Source organism: Pleurodeles waltl, chromosome 7 (genome assembly GCF_031143425.1).
Source record: "Pleurodeles waltl isolate 20211129_DDA chromosome 7, aPleWal1.hap1.20221129, whole genome shotgun sequence".
Classification (NCBI taxonomy): domain Eukaryota; kingdom Metazoa; phylum Chordata; class Amphibia; order Caudata; family Salamandridae; genus Pleurodeles; species Pleurodeles waltl.
Window position 1 is genome coordinate 1,155,145,177 of NC_090446.1, and position 18,616 is coordinate 1,155,163,792.

The following is an 18,616-nucleotide window of genomic DNA, read 5'->3' on the forward strand; positions in this document are numbered from 1 at the left end:
TAGAAGAAGCAAAACCACCAAGCTAGGCAATGAAACAAGAAAGTAAATTTCTTATTGCAGAAAAATAATGTAATAACTGTCAGGTTGCAAATACCTTGTGCACAGGATATAACAAAGTGATACTCTTTTCCGCTTCTTACCACCCCCACCAGTAACCACCTAAACTGAAATGTGATAATGTGAGGGCCTGCGGTAGAAGCAGGGATAGGGGGATGGGATGAGAGAAAAAACAGAGGCACATGACTCCATCACTCTGCCGCCCTCATTTCTGTTGATCAGGAAGGTCTTCAGGTTGCAGTGCAGGTCTACAATACAAAGAGATATCTTAGGTAACTTTTCATTGAGAGTGCTAAGCGTAACTATGATTGTGAATAGATGTACTTTAACAATATTTCTTTGTAACCAATTTTCTCTACTTCAATATGAAACTGGTAAATCCTGAAAAGTAAATATACAAAAAATCAGTATCTCAAAAAACCTGTGCATTAGTACTTCCCCCGATTTTTTCAACAGCGATCCTGAAAGTTTGTCACTATGCACTCTTTTGTGGAAGATGAGTTATAGTTTGTAATTGACTTCGGTAAAACTGTAAAGTAACTAATACTGTTAATATTCTGTTGTTCCCAACTTTAACACTTTCTGTGCATTCTAGAGCCTTAATACCTTGTACAAACATTCATACATACATATGTCATGAGTCCATCCTAGGAATCCATCCTGTTTTTTTATATTCAGCTCTTTAACAGCTCTTAATAGACTGTAAAATCCCAATGTTAAGTGTTCAGATAAATATTTAGGGAAATAATCCAAAGTTTATTTTATACACAACTTTCAGGATACTTCACTGTATTCTCAATGTCCATTATAAATACTTTTTTAGGAAGCATTAAGTCTTGGCAAGGAAAATATGAAATCGTGAAGAGCGCCCCTGGCTGCAACAACATTGTAGCATGATTGGCTAGCAAAGGATGCCATGGACTACGAGGGAATTTACACCCAATGATCTAAGATGACAACTGCCTCTCTAGAACACACAAGAGTTTGTGGCCTGATGGAATCATACATAGTTTGTTGTCATCATACTTCTGCACAGCATGTCCTTCTCATGCATGTGCAACTTCGGCTGAGACAGCGCCAGCACTCTGTGATGACCAACAGATTCTCCTTCACTGAAGGGAACCTCGCACAAACTGATTTAGAGTACTACCCAACTGATGAGCCACTATAAGCAATACTTTGTACCACTGGCCCAGCTTCCTGACTATACCATTGTTCTTTCTGTACCAACAAATTTCTGCAACCAGAAAGGTTAGTGTCTTAGGTATAGGTTCAAACTTAGAACCATTGGTCAAGCACATAAACATCTTCAGCCTTTTGTAACTATGATACTTTGGTGTCTAAAAGTCACAGGGACAAAAAGAAGACCTTGCATCTAAATGTACAACACGAAGCAACACTAGGGCAACAGAAAAGAGAGATAGGCAGGTAAATTGACGCTGATCATGTCCCACTTTGGCAATTAACAAGCTAGAGAATTGGGGGTTAAGCGAGTGGAAATGGAAGAGTCGCATGGTAAAGTTCATGATGGGATCTAATTTGTAGTCCAAGGAAGTGACAAAACGAAAGAGGGTGAAAGAGAAGAAGAGAAAGAAAGGAAACTAGTGCCATTAATTGAATGGTCTCCTCAAGTACAAAAGCATGCAAAAGAACCCAATAAAGAACAGGGTCTGTAAAAACATGAACAATGTATGACAGGCTCTTCGCTCATGACTTCTAACCAATAAAAATAGTCAAGACATTCTGAATAATTTCTTATAATTGAGGTGGCTCAGCTCAGACCTTGCAAAGCGGCTGCCTTATTAAATGTGATTTCTTCTGGGTTGTGTGGATAATTACACTGTTTTTCTCTTAGGGACCACGATGCTTCTGCTGAAAGTCTCTAGCTAGAACATAATGTGTTGGAAATTCTGCCCAAAATAGGGTAGATGGTAACGGATACCCTGACTAAAGGTTCAATAGCCAACAGGTCATCTGTCAAAGATTTCTGTCTAAGGACCCAATGTTACCTCCACCTTCAGAAACATGGTGGTTTCTCCAACTCTAAATAGTGTGATGGATCTGCAACTCTGATGGACAAGATAGCTATCATGTGCTTGACAGAGTATCCATTCCACCAAACTCTCCCAGAGTTGCTCCCTTGATAGTTAAATTGATATACCAGTGTTCATAGGTTTGTAAGGATTTGATGTACAGCAATTCAAAATGGTTTGATTGATTACCTTTAACTATAGGTATCTGCTATTTATAGGTTGTTGTGAAAAGAAGGTATATTCATAGGAACAGTTGCTATGGAAAAACGTTTAGGAATATAGAATGAAGCAATATGGTACCATTGCTTCTTTCATCTTCTTTAATTGTTTCTGGAAAAAAGCAGATGCACTATTGAATTTAATATATGTTCATGGTTGGTTGCATATTCCATTGGCTGAGAGATTAGTTGAACAGTTTTTTTTTTTTTTAATTTATTTTATTGATTTTATATAGCAGATTTACAATACAAACAGTTGTCACACATTTATACAGGATCATAATTATCTGGTTAATGTTACTTAAAAACAAACAAACCCCCCCGTTTACACACCTATCGAAACATTTATTGCAATCGTTACATTCAGTAATTGTTTCCTACTGTTTTGCTCATAGTATTATATTTTTGTTGCAGGTCCGGGAGGCCCTGCTAGTGGTTCTTATGGAGCTCCGGTTTCTATTTAGTCGGGCTGCGGGGAATGAATAAGTGTGATCCTGTTTGTGATCGGATTAGGTAGGCTGGAGATATATCTAAGTCTTGCCCATTGTCTTCCCCTGTGTACCAACAGTATTACCCTTGATCTAATTGTTCGCAGTCTAGGGAGGTGTGGAGAATTGCACCCATTAACTACATTCCTGTCCAGATGGGCTCTTATTTTATTATTTCTAGTAGGGGTCCTGATGTATTCATCTTTTGTGTTCTACATCCCCCTTCATGGGGGTTTATTATCGTTCTTTGTCTCAAGCTTAGTTACCAGTGTTTTCCAAATGTCGCACCCCATATGTTGCTGGCCCTCCCGTGCCAGTTTTTTAAGCACCTGAAGCTCCGTGCGGGCCCACCGAAGAGTGAGGGTGTGCCAGGACGTCTGGTCAGGGGCCTTTGGAGCTTTCCAGTGCATTGCTATCAGCCTTTTATACATCACATAGGACAAGTCCACAAACCTGTACAGGTGTCTGTGTTTTTTTACTCCAGACCTCACTCCCAGTAAACAAGGCCTGGGGTCCGCTGATAGCGCTAGCCCTGTCCATTCTGAGGTCTCCTTCACCCCCTTTTTCCATTCTGTTTGCACCTGAGGACAATCCCAGACCATGTGGTAAAAGTGAGCCGATGGCTCCAGGCATCTAGGGCACGACGGACCCGTGCCTGGAAACATCCGCTTCAATCTGGCCGGTGATAAGTACGTTTGGTGTATAAAGTTGAACTGGGTGTAGCGGAATCTAGGGTTCCTTGATACACCCCGTGCGTAAGACAGTGCTTTTGTCCAGTCTTCTAGAGGGATCGGATCAGGGAGGACCGAATTCCATCTTTCCCTGGCCCTCTCCAGGTAGGGTTCCGGGAGTTTACTGAGTGTCTTGTATAGGCTTGATATTGCTTTAGTTTGTGCATCGCTTTGCAAAATATGATGTATTATGGGAGAAGTCTCTGGTTCTAAGGCGCCTGCTCCCCATGTTTTTTTAATTGCGTGGCATATTGTATAATATGCTAAGAATTGGCCGGGGTTCACTGCAGAGAGGGCCTGGATGTCTTCGAACGACATTAATTTACCACCCTCAAAACAGTCTCCCACTAACTGTATCCCTGCTTCTAACCACAGCGGCAGTGAGTGCGGGTCAATCAGGTAGAGTCCAGGGAGACAGTCCAGCGGAATTAACGGGGTATATGGGAGTGATCCGCGCTCCTTCTGGACGTATCTCCCCCAGCAAGCGTGCGCCACGGCCAGCAATGGGTTGGTGGATGCACTTTTGGGATGCTTGTTGGACAGCCAAGACAACAGTTGGATTCCATTTAGCCGAGTCTGCAGCCATTCAGACTCGGCTGTCAATGAGCTATGGAACCAAAGCTGTATCCACTGTAGCTGTGCCGCAGCATAATAGAGTTCAAAGTTAGGGGCTCCCATTCCACCCGTTTCCACCGGACGCTGCAGTGTGGATAATGCCACACGCGCTCTCCCGCCACCCCATATGAGCTGTAATAATGTTGTGTTCAGTTTACTGAAAAAGCTCCTTGGGAGAATGAGTGGTAGAGCCGCGAAATAATATAACAACCTGGGCAGGATCAGCATATTCGCGATCGCCACTCTGACTGGTGGAGAGAGCGGTAGTTTGTTCCAAAAGCGTAGAGATCCCTTCATAGAGGCTAATGCTTTCCCCAGATTGCCGTCTCTGAGGTCCTCTGTGCTGTGATATATGTGAACCCCGAGGTATTTAAATGTTCCGAAGCACCATTTTAGGCGTCCTCTCGGAGCCTCTTCTTGTTTCCCTGGGGGCCATCTAATCAGTGGAAACGCACATGACTTTTCCCAGTTTACTGCTAGGCCAGATATCAATCCAAACTCGTCTAGAAGTGACATTATGGAAGGCAGTATCTCCGTGCCCTTCCGGGTGTATATGAGGGCGTCATCCGCATATAACGATATTACGCGGTGTGTTCCATTCCTGAGTATACCCCAATCGCTTGCCATGGATCGTATTTTAGCTGCTAACGGCTCCATGGCTATAGCGAATAGTAGTGGGGAGAGGGGGCAGCCCTGCCTTGTGCCCCTAGATATTGGGAAGCTATCAGATATCACTCCCCCCGTTTTCACTCTAGCACTTGGGTTTGAGTATAGTGTCCGAACCCATCGCACATAATTAGGGCCTATTCCCATCTGCCTCATTGTGGCCAGAAGGAAGTCCCACTCGAATGTGTCAAACGCCTTTTCTATATCCAGTGAGAGCACCATTTCATCATATGCATCTGGGGGAGCGTCTCCTATTACGCTGAGGAGCCTGCAGATGTTTAGGAAGGTGTTGCGCTTTGGAATGAATCCATTTTGATCTTTGTGTATTAAGTTGTGTATGGTGGAGGCGAGTCTATTGGCCAGTATTTTACTCAATATTTTGCAATCTAAATTTAGTAGCGAGAGTGGTCTGTAAGATTTGACATCCGTAGGATCCCGCCCCGGTTTGGGGAGTACCACAATCAAGGCCTCTCTCTGGGAGGGGGGCAGTAGTTCAGTAGCCCACGCCTCCTAGAATACTCTCAGTAATTGGGGCTTCAGGCACGCCGAATATGCAGAATAGTATTCTATTGGGAGGCCATCTATGCCCGGCGATTTATTCCTGGGCATCTGCGCTATAACTAAGTCTATCTCCCCTGTTGTAAGAGGAGCTTCCAGTGTATCCATGTCCGTCTGGGATAATTGCGGTATGAGGGAGCCTCCCAAGAAAGACTCAAGTTGTATAGCTGTGCATGAGGTGCGTTTGGAATATAAATTTCCGTAGTACTCTTTGAACGTTCCGTTTATCTCTACTTGTGTGGTAGCCGTGGTGTGCTTGTCAATCCTGATAGCACCGATGGGAGAATGTTGTCTGTCTTCCCGCAGTAGCCATGCCAGCATTTTCCCTGATCTGTCACCCTCCGATTGCAAACGCTTTAAATGATAGTTGTAATCATGGCACCGAAGTCTGCTATCTGCTTCGTTATATTTTGTGCGGGCTGTTGTTAGTGCTGTGTATGGGGTATCCCCCCTTGCTACTGCTATTTCCGCTATTCTTAGTTCCTTTTCTAGTTTAGCGATTTCGACATTCAGAGTGCGCCTCACTCCCCAGCTCACAGAGAGACACTGGCCTCTCACCACCGCTTTGTGGGCGTCCCACTCCAGCGCCCGTGAATTTGCTGTGAGGTCATTTGTTTCCCAGTATTGGCGTAGTGTGGTGCTCAGTGTGTCCACAAATGCCGGGTCTTGAAGCGCTTCTACTTGTAGGCGCCAAGTGGAGATCCCCTGTTGGCTCCTGCCCCAGTTTAGTGTTACTCTCAGCGGTGAGTGGTCTGACAGTGTCTTCGCTAGGTATTCTGAGCCGTTTATCAGGTCGGATATGTCCTGTGTGCCCCATATTATATCTATTCTGGTATATGTTTTATGCGGGGGGAATAAAATGAATATTCCCTCTGATGGGGGTGTCTTATGCTCCAAATATCGTGTAGTCTCATGTCACCCGCCCATTGTTGCAATGGACTTATATTGTTCCTTTTCATCTTCGGGCTCCCTTGCGGACTAGATCTATCCAGATCAGAGTTCGGCATACTATTAAAGTCCCCCCCAAATAGCCGGGGCTGATGGGTTTGCTAACAATGACGGTGTGAGTGTGCCCAGAAATCCTGCTGTGCCGCCGTTTGGGGCATATATGCCCACCACTGAAAGTTGTTTGCCGTCTAGCTGGCCTTCCACCACTACGAATCTACCACCTGGGTCTATTTTATATGCCGATTGGTGAAATGAGACCCCTCCTGCAATCCAAATCAAAACTCCCCTTGCAAATGCTGAATATGTCGTGCCTACCAGTTGTCCTCCCCATTTCGCGCGTAACTCCTGCAGATCTGGTTCCATTAAGTGTGTCTCTTGAAGGATAGCGATGTGTGTACCCAGTCGCTTAAGGCGTGCATAAATTCGAGATCTCTTATTCAATGTGCCCATTCCCCTCACGTTCCATGTTATTATATCATATTTGTTACTTTTGCGTTTAAATTGTGGTGCCATGAGGGGTTATGAGGTGAACCTGATCTTTTGCCACCACCTTGGTCTGCAAGCCTTCCCCTTGCTGCTCCCATGGTAGCGCGGGCTGTCACATTCGCATTTCGCAGTAATTTCATATATTTGAAATGTGACTAAGGTGTGCAAGTTAACTGACATAAATCTACCCTCCCCCCAATTGAATCCCCCACTCTCCTAACAACTAATGTAAAACTACCTAACTCGTATATATGTAGAAAAACCTGTATCCTTCTGGATATCCGTGGTGGTAATAACATGACAGACTGATGCGGCTCATTTGTAGGGCACGCAACAGACCGCAGACTATGTCTGCAATTATTTGTGTACGCCCTGAGGCGTGTGGTGTAGTCCCCCTGCCCCCCCCCAGCCCAGGCCGGTTCCCCCCCCCCCTTGGTGTGGCCCTGCCGGAACATCCCCAGGTCTGTTCAAAAGATACACTTTGTTTAAGTGGATGTTCTTGTTTCGGGATCCCGCGACGTCACAGGATCCACCGCGTCGGCCAGCATATATCCTCCGAGTTCTGAAGCGATTTAAATGCTGTAAGTCAAAATCAAAGGTCGGCCGCTGTTCTGGGGGTGAGCCTTGGTCCCGGCGGGTCCCCGGTAATAGTAGAGACAGAGCTGGCCGTGTCCGAGTCTAAATTAATCTCAGGGGTCACCCTTATCAGGTCAAAATTATTTTGTGTCAGCAGGGGCGTTTCCTTCAGGACTTTTGCTCTTTCCTCCGCTGCTTGTTGAGCAGATGGTTGAACCTTGGTGCGCCTCTTGGAACGCTTCCTTGATGTCGGGAGCGACCACTCTTCTCCCCTTTCCTCTTCGTCGCACGTGTGCGCTAATCCTTTAGCGTGTAACCATGTCCAGACATCTTCAGGGGAGGTGAATATGTGCGTGCGGTCTTCTGATATCACTCTCAGTTTGGCTGGAAACAGTAGGGTGTATTTAATACCGTGTTCACGCAATCTTTGTTTAACCTTTACATAAGAGTTACGTTTTCTTTGCACCTCCTGTATGAAGTCTGGATAAGCGTTGATGGTTGAATCCTCGAATTTGTATGGACCTTTATTACGAAACTGTTGTAGGATTGCATCACGGTCCCGGAAATTTAAGAATCTGGCGATCAGTGGCCTGGGGGGTTGCCCCGGTTGCGGGGGCCTGCCCGGGATTCTGTGTACCCTTTCGACTGTGAAGTACTTAGATGGAGCCCCGCTTAGCACCTCTTTGATTAGCCATTGTTCTAATGTTATTTCCATACTTTGTTGCTGCATGCTTTCGGGGAACCCCAGGAATCGGATGTTGTTTCGGCGCGATCTGCTTTCAGCCTCTTCCGCCCTACTCCATGGTGCCTTCAGCTCCGCGTCCAAGCATTGAATCTGTTTCTGGTTGTCCTGATCCGTGGGGGACAATTCGGCCAACCCCTCCTCCGCCGTCTTGACTCTTTCTGACAGTTTGCGATGGTCCACCCTGAGTAGGTTCAGGTCTTGTGATACCGCATCTATTCTATTTTCCAAGGACAATTTAGTGTCCATGACCGCCTGTAGTACCTTCTCTAGTTGCGCAGATTGGGTCATGAGTGTACTCTCAAGAGATTGTAGGGTCGGGGTTGTTTGTTGGTCAGTGGACACTGCTGCATGCCCTGCACGGTCTTGGTTCTTAGTTGACTTAAGCCTACCAGCCATTGTGTACGTCCGAAGGAGGACTATTGGGATGTGTCGGAGTTTTTCTGGAGGTTGTTTAACAGCTGGCCGCTCTTTTGTCTCTTTGCACTAATTCAATGCTCCTGTCCGTATTTTCGCAAGTCCTTCGTAGAGAGGGATGAGCTTTAACCTAGCCTTGTATGTATTCTTGGCTTTCTAGGACTTACTCCCATCTGCCCACAGGGTGGTGTGGGGGGTTCCCCAGCCAAATTGTAGTCCAGTCTTATTTCGGAGCAGGGTGGCGATAGTGGGCCTGATGGGCACCTAATATCCAGCAGGGGCATAGATGCCCGGAAAACAGTGTGTCGGTGTGAGTAAACTTCAAGGGAGGGCGCCTGTGCTGCCAGGTTGCAGGGCCCTTAATGCAGCTAAGGGGGGCGGGCTGCCCAGTGCGGTGTGGGGCAGCCTTTACTGCTCCTTGTATCTGCCAGGTTCACCTCTGCCCCTTTTGTTCACTCAAGTCTTGTACTTCCCGGGGGGGGGGGGGAAGTGCCAATGCTGACGAGGGTTCGTTGCGCTGTCTCGCACGAGCGAGGTCGAGATCAAGGAGAAGGAGAGAGGGAGGCAGCAGAAGGGACGAGGGGGCGCAGGCCGGGCCGTGCTAATTGTTTCTTTCTTGGGGCGCAGCAACCCTTCCAAGACCCCTCTTACCGCCGTTCCTTTTGAAGTTGGTTTGTATTGTAGGCGGTGAGGGGACCAGGGCCCATCATTCCTTCCCGGTGCACAAGCCGAAAGTTCCGGAGAGGCAATCTCTCCTGCCCCAGCGATGTTTCCTCCGGTCTGCGGGGGGGTTTTAAAACGATTCAGTGACGCAGCGTAAGCGCTGCTCGATGCTCCATATTTTCCCTTTTATTCGCCGAGTTCGGCGCTTCGGGGCTCCGGGCGGACAGCCCCGCCCAATCCCCGATCGAAGTGTCCTGGGGCTTGGGTTCCACGCAGGAGGCCCCGAGATGCCGGCTCCGCCAGGAATAGCGCGTTCTCGCGCCCGGGCACTCCCGCCGCCTTGCCTGTCTTTGTGGTCCCGTAATGGCCGGCGCCCACTGTGCCGGCGCTCGAACTCCCGAACGCGTTCTCCCCCTCCAATGGCACAGGGCTCCAGCTTGGGACGCCGGAGAGCTGCAAGTCGTTCCCGCGCCCCCGAACACTGAATCTGCCCTGGGGGCGTCCTACAGGATATCTTGCAGCGAGTCCGGGATGGAGCGCACTCACTAGCCGTCCATCCCGGTCGCCATCTTGGCTCCTACCCCCAAATTAGTTGAACAGTTGAGGTGAATGTAAGCTCATATGTAATTATGGGTGCTACATTTTTCTTGATTGCATTCTAGTTGTTGCCTAAATATTCTAGAGTATTGTTGCCTGTGGAGGGTATTTTTGCTTGTAATGCATGGGACTTAGCCAACCCGCAGACGTGAGACAGGAAGGCATGCAGACCGATCTACTGTGCAAACTAGAGGCTATTAATTATGGGTGCTACATTTTTCTTGATTGCATTCTAGTTGTTGCCTAGATTTTCTAGAGTATTGTTGTCTGTGGAGAGTATCCTTGCTTGTAATCCATGGGACTTAGTCAGCCAGCAGATGTGAGACAGGAAGGCATGCAGACCAATCTACTGTGCAAACCAGAGGCTACTATTTTGGTTTTCAAGAACACTGAACTGTAGAACTGAGCTACCTATTGAAACCACTGAGAACATTTGTACTAATTGCACTGGAGGCTCATCTTTCCTATACCTATAGAAGTGTGAGAACAATCATAGTGAGAATCTTGGAAAAGAGGATGATCACCGGTAAAAGGTTGCAATGTCTCACAATAGAATGCACATTCTACAACCTTGTATGTCATATTCATTGAACTGTACAGTTCTGAGGTCCACAGAGATATCAGAGATAATTTTTACTATGAAGACAAGGAGTAGACTGGGCAATACCTTATTGGGTTTGTTGGCTGATTATTGAGTTCTGAACATTGTTCCCAAACACCACTTCCATGAGAAGCCTTGACTGTTCTCTCTCGCTACCCTAGAGTCAAATGACGAAAGGATTGTACTTGATCCAATTTGCAGAGCCGTAGCAGGATGGGACCCAGCACACCAGTGGTATCATCCACATTGATGGCACCCAGTAGCAAATTACAAGTGCTTCAATAAATTCGGCCACCTCTGCAGACTCCTTTTTGTACCTGATGCAATAAAATGAAACAGGTGGAATTTTATATGTGTAGAAATTGGCAAGCCAAATGTTCTGATATTTATAAGAAAAAAAAAGATGCTGGAAAATAAAGTGAAGTAAGTGCAAAATTTGATGCAGATTTCACCAAAACTGATATATTATTTCCTAATTTAACAGGAAAACATGTAATTGGTTATATTAATGGCATCTGATAAATACTGATCTTCAGCACATCATTAATTACTAGGTGTGATAAATAGTACACAAACACCACAGCATTTGTACCCAAGTCCTGAGAGGTAAATGTTTGACAGAATTTGTTACATGAAATATTATATGAATATTGTGTTCACCAGTTTGTGTAATTGTGTATATCAAATATACAGCCAGCTTTAAGGATTCTCATAGCTAAGAAGTTAACCATAGGACGCTCTCAGGAAAGTGTAAGATGTATGGTATTCAGTTCTACAACAAAGCTACAAAATTATCAGACGTTCCTTGACAAATTCCAAAGATCTTTTCGATATTCGTATATCTTTTATAATATAGGCACTGTTAGTCAAGGAATGTATTCCTAATAATATGTTTGGAATCTAGGTAGTACATAAATATTGAGGCATGTGCTGGCTTTTCCGGATGCTTGCAGATAATGAACTATAAAACACACAGTTCCCTTGCTGTATGTATTATCTCTCAAGTCTTCTTCAGTTCGCAACTCTGGGTTTACACTCACAACTGCTATTCAATCATTCTCAGTCCATTACACATTTTGATGCTATTAACCCAATGACCCAAAGTAATAATTTGTAAAAACAGCTCTCTTTTGCCATGTTTATGTAAAATATATTAATTTATTCATATTAAGTAATGTATCACGTTATTTTTTATCCACATCATATTAAAACATTTCATCACTCATGTATCATCATGGTGTCCTATACATAGAGTTGTTATATATAACAATTTCTTCACCATTAATTAAAAAAGAAGGAATAAAAGTATTTTTATAATCACAAATATTCCAACAAAGACTGTCTTTTTAATGAAAATGAACAATAAAAACTGTCAAAATAATCAATAAAAACTGTCAATTTAGCGTTTCGGTGGGTTTCAATTTACCATATTCATCAGGACTTACATATATAGATTACATGCAGTTCTACTAGACAGAGAAACACAAGTTAATATCCCAGTCTTAACTATGTAAAAAACAAATATCACACTGCTTGTCAGCTAACTACTTAGATACTCATAGATTACTGATCTTTTCTATTATCCAGGGTTATAGGAAGGGCTTTTTATTGCTAAGAATTTTATAATGTCTTTTGTCCAATTGAGGTTCACTTTATTTTCATGTCGTATTAATTTCACCAATTCTTATTCCTGTATAAGTATTCATACCTGCAATTCACCTTTTCCCTGCAATATCATCAGAATACTGCAGAGAGGTGGGGTTACCTCCCTCTCTCCTGCTTTTCCCCACAATTCTAAGGCTTGTGTCACGACTGCTAAAGAAAGAATATTTCTGTGGATAGTCCCAATATTGTTTATTTTTTAAGCACACAGCTATCCATAATGTACTTACTTCAAACATTTGCTTTTAATATCTTGCTGTATGGAAAGGAAGTATGCAGAGATTTATTTGCTTGTCAATAGTCCTCTTTATTTGAACTTACTAGTTGCAATCCTCTGTTTCTTTTATGTAAGTTGATTAGTTGGTTATAAACAGTTGTGGTAAATGGTCAATGGATATAGATAATGTTTATAGGAGTGAGTTCATAACTATAAAAAATTAATATACACTTGTTTTAAAAAAAACTTTGTTAATCTGCAATAAATACTTTAATGGTATGGTTGGGTGTTCTTTCAAATTTATCCTTAGGTTGTATGATAAAACATAAATTACAAAAATATTGGTGACAATAATAGTGCTGAAGAATATATTGGAGAAAAACATTGACAATATACTTTGTAAGTAAAGTTAAAAATATTGAGAACAAAATATAGAAGACCACAAAATCATCAAAAATCGGTACGTACATCAAATTTTAATTACTATACACTATATTAATTATAAACCATATTAACTTTAAAAACAGGACATATAAAGTATATTTGACATAAAAATATATGAAAAACATATAACGTACAAATCTAAAATATAACTATAAAAAATAATAAACATAGGAAAAATAAAATCATTTTAAAAACATTTAAATTAACTAACATGCATCAATCATAATACAAAATACCAGATATTAAAAATTGAAAAAAATTATAAAATATCAACAAAAAATAAAGTAATAAACAAATAACTACAAACAATTAAATATAATGAAAAAGCAATTTACATTAAACTAACTTTTAAAAGTCAAGCCAAAAATACATATTACCACCACTTTAAAATCAAACACAAAATAGAAAAGGGAAATATCCACTACTGCAACCTAAGCAAAAAGTGGGAAGGTGCTGGCCTTTAAAGAGGCTAGATTTACTATTCTCACTCCAACCTGAGGCAACAGTAGGGAAAGTGTTGAACTTTGAGGGGGTCAGACTGACTGTTCGCTCTCCAATGTAAACAACAGTAGGGAAAGTGTTGGACTTTGGAGGGGTCAGATTTACTACTCCCACTTCAACCTGAGCAACATTAGGGAAAATTTTGTTATTTGGTGGAGTCAGACTTACTATTCCATCTCCAACCTGAGCAACAGAAAGAACAGAAAGAAAAGTGATGGACTGTGGCAGGGTTAGATTTACTAGATTTACTCTGACATAAGCAAGAACAGTGAAAGTGTTGGATTTTGGAGGGGTGAGAATTACTATGCTCACTTCAGTGTATACAAGAGAAGGAAAAAGTGAAAACTCAGGTTTAGTTTTCCCTATTTTAAATTAATACAAAATAAATGGACATAACTATATTTCCATAAACAAATTACAAACAATTTTTAACATTATAATTTATATAAATTATTCAAAACTAAAACCATGAAATGAACATATGAACGTTTATAGAAAATAGTATTTAAAAATTGTCAGTTAATAAATAAAAATACATAAAGAATACACTCAAATACTTCCAACCACATCACCCTAAAATGTCAACAAACTAATTAAATTAATAACAGAAACATTAATATATATTATTTAAAAATATAACACAACTAATATATATTTATTAAAAGACAAACATAAATAATTAATATTCAAATTACTAAAACATTTAAATAACTAACAAGCATCTAATTAACCAACAAGTAAAAATAAATATCCTTATTGCTCAAATGATCTCTTAAAAAATATATTACACAATTAATATCGAATTAACAAACCAAAATCTTTTAAAATATATAATCAAATAAAAATTAAAACTGAACCTGATTACCAAAACAACAAAAAACTGAAAAATAATCTAACATACTTATCATTAAATTGATAGCAAGTTTTAGCACAACAAATAGTAAATCTCAACTAAATGATGAAAAAAAAAACCATAATGTACAACTGCATGAAAAAAATGTTAAGAGGCCTAAAAAGTAAATTCTTATCTTGCATATCTAATCCCATAATATTCTTAACATCACAATATCACAAGCAATTTGTGTCTCATGATTTTTCTCAATAAATGTTTTTTGGACTAACATGAATTCTGCTGATAGTTGTAAATATGTGTCCTGATCAGTTAAGTGTTGATAAACTTCACAGAGGTAGTCTTTTCTGTTGACAATAACAACCATCCCTTCCTTTTCTGCTGAATTAGGTATGATGTTGTTCATTTCTGAAAGTGTAGTTCAATATCATAGAAGGATATATGGATGCAAGCTCTTTTTACTACAAATTTAATAAAAAAAATTATTTAAGCTTGAGTTTTCTATATGTAGCTGGAGATGTGTAGTAATTTGAGTTTAAGAAGCCAGTTTTTTGCTAACTACCTTGTGAGCTCCATCTGCTGGTCTTATGGAAATTGAATTTTCAGCATAAAGGCCCTCATTCTAACCCTGGCGGTCATAGACCGCCAGGGTGGATGTCGACAGAAGCACCGCCAACAGGCTGGCGGTGCTTCATTTGGCATTCCGACCGCGGCGGTACAGCCGCGGTCGCCCAGCCGGGTCCGGCGGTTTCCCGCCGGATTTCCCCCGGCTGGGAGAATCCTCCATGGCGGCGCTGCAAGCAGCGCCGCCATGGGGATTCCGACCCCCTTCCCGCCAGCCTGTTTCTGGCGGTTTTTACCGCCAGGAACAGGATGGCGGGAACGGGTGTCGTGGGGCTTCTGGGGGCCACTGCACTGACCATGCAACTGGCATGGGCAGTGCAGGGGGCCCCTAACAGGGCCCCAGCATGATTTTCACTGTCTGCATAGCAGACAGTGAAAACCGCGATTGGTGCAACTGCACCCGTCGCACCCCTGTAACTCCGCCTGCTCCATTCGGAGCCGGCTTCTGTGTTGCAGGGCCTTTCCCGCTGGGCCGGCGGGCGCTCCCTTGGGGGGCGCCCGCCGGCCCAGCGGGAAAGTCTGAATGGCTCCCGCGGTCTTTTGACCACGGAGCGGCCAAGTGGCAGCGTAAGTTTGGCGGGCGGCAACCGCCGCCCGCCAAACTTGGAATGACCACCAAAATGTTTGCAATCAAAGTTTTCGTAACAATGCCAAAGTATCAAGTAAGTCTAAAACAATATCAGATAAGTAGTTGTTATGAATGTAGGACTCCTTTGCTGTATGTTTTATTTTTTTTGCTTAGAAAGCTGTGTAAAATAACTCTATGGATTTATAATTTTGCGTATCATTTACAATGTACAATATGCATTTATACACACAATTCCAGGTGTAACTTACAACCATCAGTATATATACATTTGTGGGTATAGGCCAGGCAATCACAATAATTCAATGGACAGCTGCCTATACAAAACTACTTAAACACTGCTACAATTGTGTCCTCTGCTACTCTGTCCCTTTTACCTCCCATCAGGTATGGCAGATGTGCAGCATGTGGGGAAATTGGTGGTTGTAGTGGGTGCTGGTGTGGTGACTGGGGTGGATGTCTGCGGGTCTGATATTGTGGTGACTGTGGATAAGACAGGTGTTTTGGCTGGATCCTTGAATGATGGTGTGGTGGCTGCTGGTGTGTTAGGTGTAGGGTCTGTGAAGGAGACGGTGGTGGGAGAGTCTGTGTAGGTAGTGGATGTTGTTGTGTCTGCAGGTGGGTGTTGTCTGTGGGCATGCCGGTGGTGGGTCTTGTGGTGCTTTTACTTGTCAGTGGTACCCTTGTCTGTTGAGGTGGATACATGCCTGTGTGAATGTGTGCTTTGGCTGGATTTGGCGGGAGGGGTTTTGGATTGGGAAGAGGTAGGTGGAGGGGGGACGGTAGACAAAGGGAGACTGGCTGCTGTCAGTGAGGAGGCCAGAGCCTGAAAGGATCTCTGGAGGTCAGCCAGGGCACCATGAATGCCCTCCACTAACGCATTGCTCTGTTGGACTTGAGCTGCCAGTCCCTGGATGGTATTCACAATGGTGGACTGACCCATAGAGATGGACCTCAGAAGGTCAATAGCCTCCTCAATGAGGCAAGCAGGGCTGACTGGGGCAGGGGCAGAGGTGCCTGTGGGGAAGGAGATGCCAACCCTCCTGGGTGAGCGGGCACGGGCAACTGTGTGGGGAGATACAGGGAGGACGGTGCTAGTAAGGGGGGTAGCAGACAGAGATGGTGCTGGGGTGGCCCCAGATGGGTCCACCACAACCAGGGAGTGTCCACTGGAGGAGGATTCTGAAGAAGAGGTGGTAGATCCAGTCTCCCTCATGGCACTCCCTTCGCCTTTCATCCCACTGGGTCCCTCGCTCTCTCTGGTTCCAGCTTCCTAGGTCCTGTGGTCTGCTCCTTCCCCACTCACCTGTGACCCTTCTCCTTCACCTGACAATGCTAATGCACACAAATAGAGAGAGGTAGGGAGAGACAGAGAGTGATAGGGTGAAACTGGTTAACATATAGCTCTTGTACACACTGTTTAACAAGCACATCTGTGACAATACTTATCCTGGCTAGGGCATCGCAGTAACCAATATACATTACCTACATCATGTCACAACATGCCACTACTACCCACCCCTGTATTGCAACCCTCGCACCTACATCAATCTCTCAGTTGGACAGCACTACTGGAGTCATCCACATGATGACTACCAAAGCAATTTTTCCTGCACAGCATGCCTGGAAGCAGTATCAATTGAATGCCTGAATGCACATCATACCTCTCCATGCCCCTATCAACCATTGGATGTCCAGCTGACTGAACAAAACACTTCTGCCCACCACAGTAACAACAACTTATCAGACCAATCCCTCTGTAACAGATCCATAACATTGAAGACAACTCCACTCATAGACCACACAGCACCTGCCTGTCACATTACATGCCAGACCAAACACTCTGTTCAGTGATGCCAATATGGAAATCAACACTGATTTGGCCATTACAAGTCAGACACCCAAACAGTTGGCATCTGATGTGTAACACAAGAGTCTGTGGTATAGCCATTTGAATAGTCTGACCCAATCATAGAGCCAGATCCACAGATACCAAACACATATATATCACAAATGATCATACTGCTAAGTGTATCTACAATGTCCCATATATCCCATATGACACATCCATACTCAATCACTGAGTGCAGTGTCACAACTGATGTATTTCAGGAACACACATATTACATCATGGTCCACTTATGCAGTCACACCTGTCAGACTGCGCAACATGACAACTCCACCCTCAAACACCATTCCAAAAATTACAATACCTGTCACAGAGGCCAGAAAACACACATCTCAGATGGTAAATGTCATGATGCATTGGGCACACATGGACCAACATCACTGCCTGTGCACCACTTACACATCCCACTACTACATGAGCCAGCCTGAGGAGACTAAATGCAACATTAGATTCACATCTACATGCCATGTGACATGTAATAGGCCATTCTCTCCTAATCTGCCACTTCAGCTTGCCAAAGGCAAACAGAAAAGTCCCAGCCCATCAGATGTGCCAACTTACCATTAGGACATGATGTAGGCAGTCACTCTGCAATGTTGCATATCAATTGCTAGGCCATTGTCATACAACCCATATACATACCACAGTGACATATACGGGACCTGTCAAGGCCCATTCCACCTCTAGTACCATTCCATTGGTTTGATGGTAACATCCCCACAAGTATTGCACCTAGGAATGCACGTCTTCTGCCAGACCTCATCAGTTGTATATATCAGTATCCCAGTTAGTATAACTTCACATACCCTACAGTTAGCAGATCACTATATATGACAATACAGCTATCAGATCAATGATCCAGTCCCATGAAGACCATATCTGTAGTGGAACTGTAATGACAGCCCCACATTCAGTCACTAGCATTACCAGTACCTGATGTATTCAGTCCCTGTGATAAAACTAGAGTGCACTGACACCACGGAGCCACAAATGCAGATAGATGGAGCTGGTCATACTCAATGTTTAGGGTGATACTAATACTCACATCCATAGGCAGGATGGTCTCACACATGTGGCTGTGTCATTTGACCACCTCCACATCACAGACATGGAGAGTTCTAGTAATGGGAGATGTACATCCACTGACAGTAAAGCATGCCAACACATCTACCATCTATACTCAACCAGGGTGCATGATACCCATTTTCAATTGACGATACACAGGATGTCAGTACAACAATGTCACTTTGCCTGCAGTAAGGCACACAATCCCTACTAAGCCCAGCCAAGTGCCAGGATTCACCCCTTGTGGCTGCTGTGCTGCCCTCAAACCCCCATCCAACTCAGGGTAGGTCACCGCCGAAATACGGGCTATTGGGGGATCAGGGTCACACAGGCACCCCTCTCTCATTTGGAGGACATCCCCT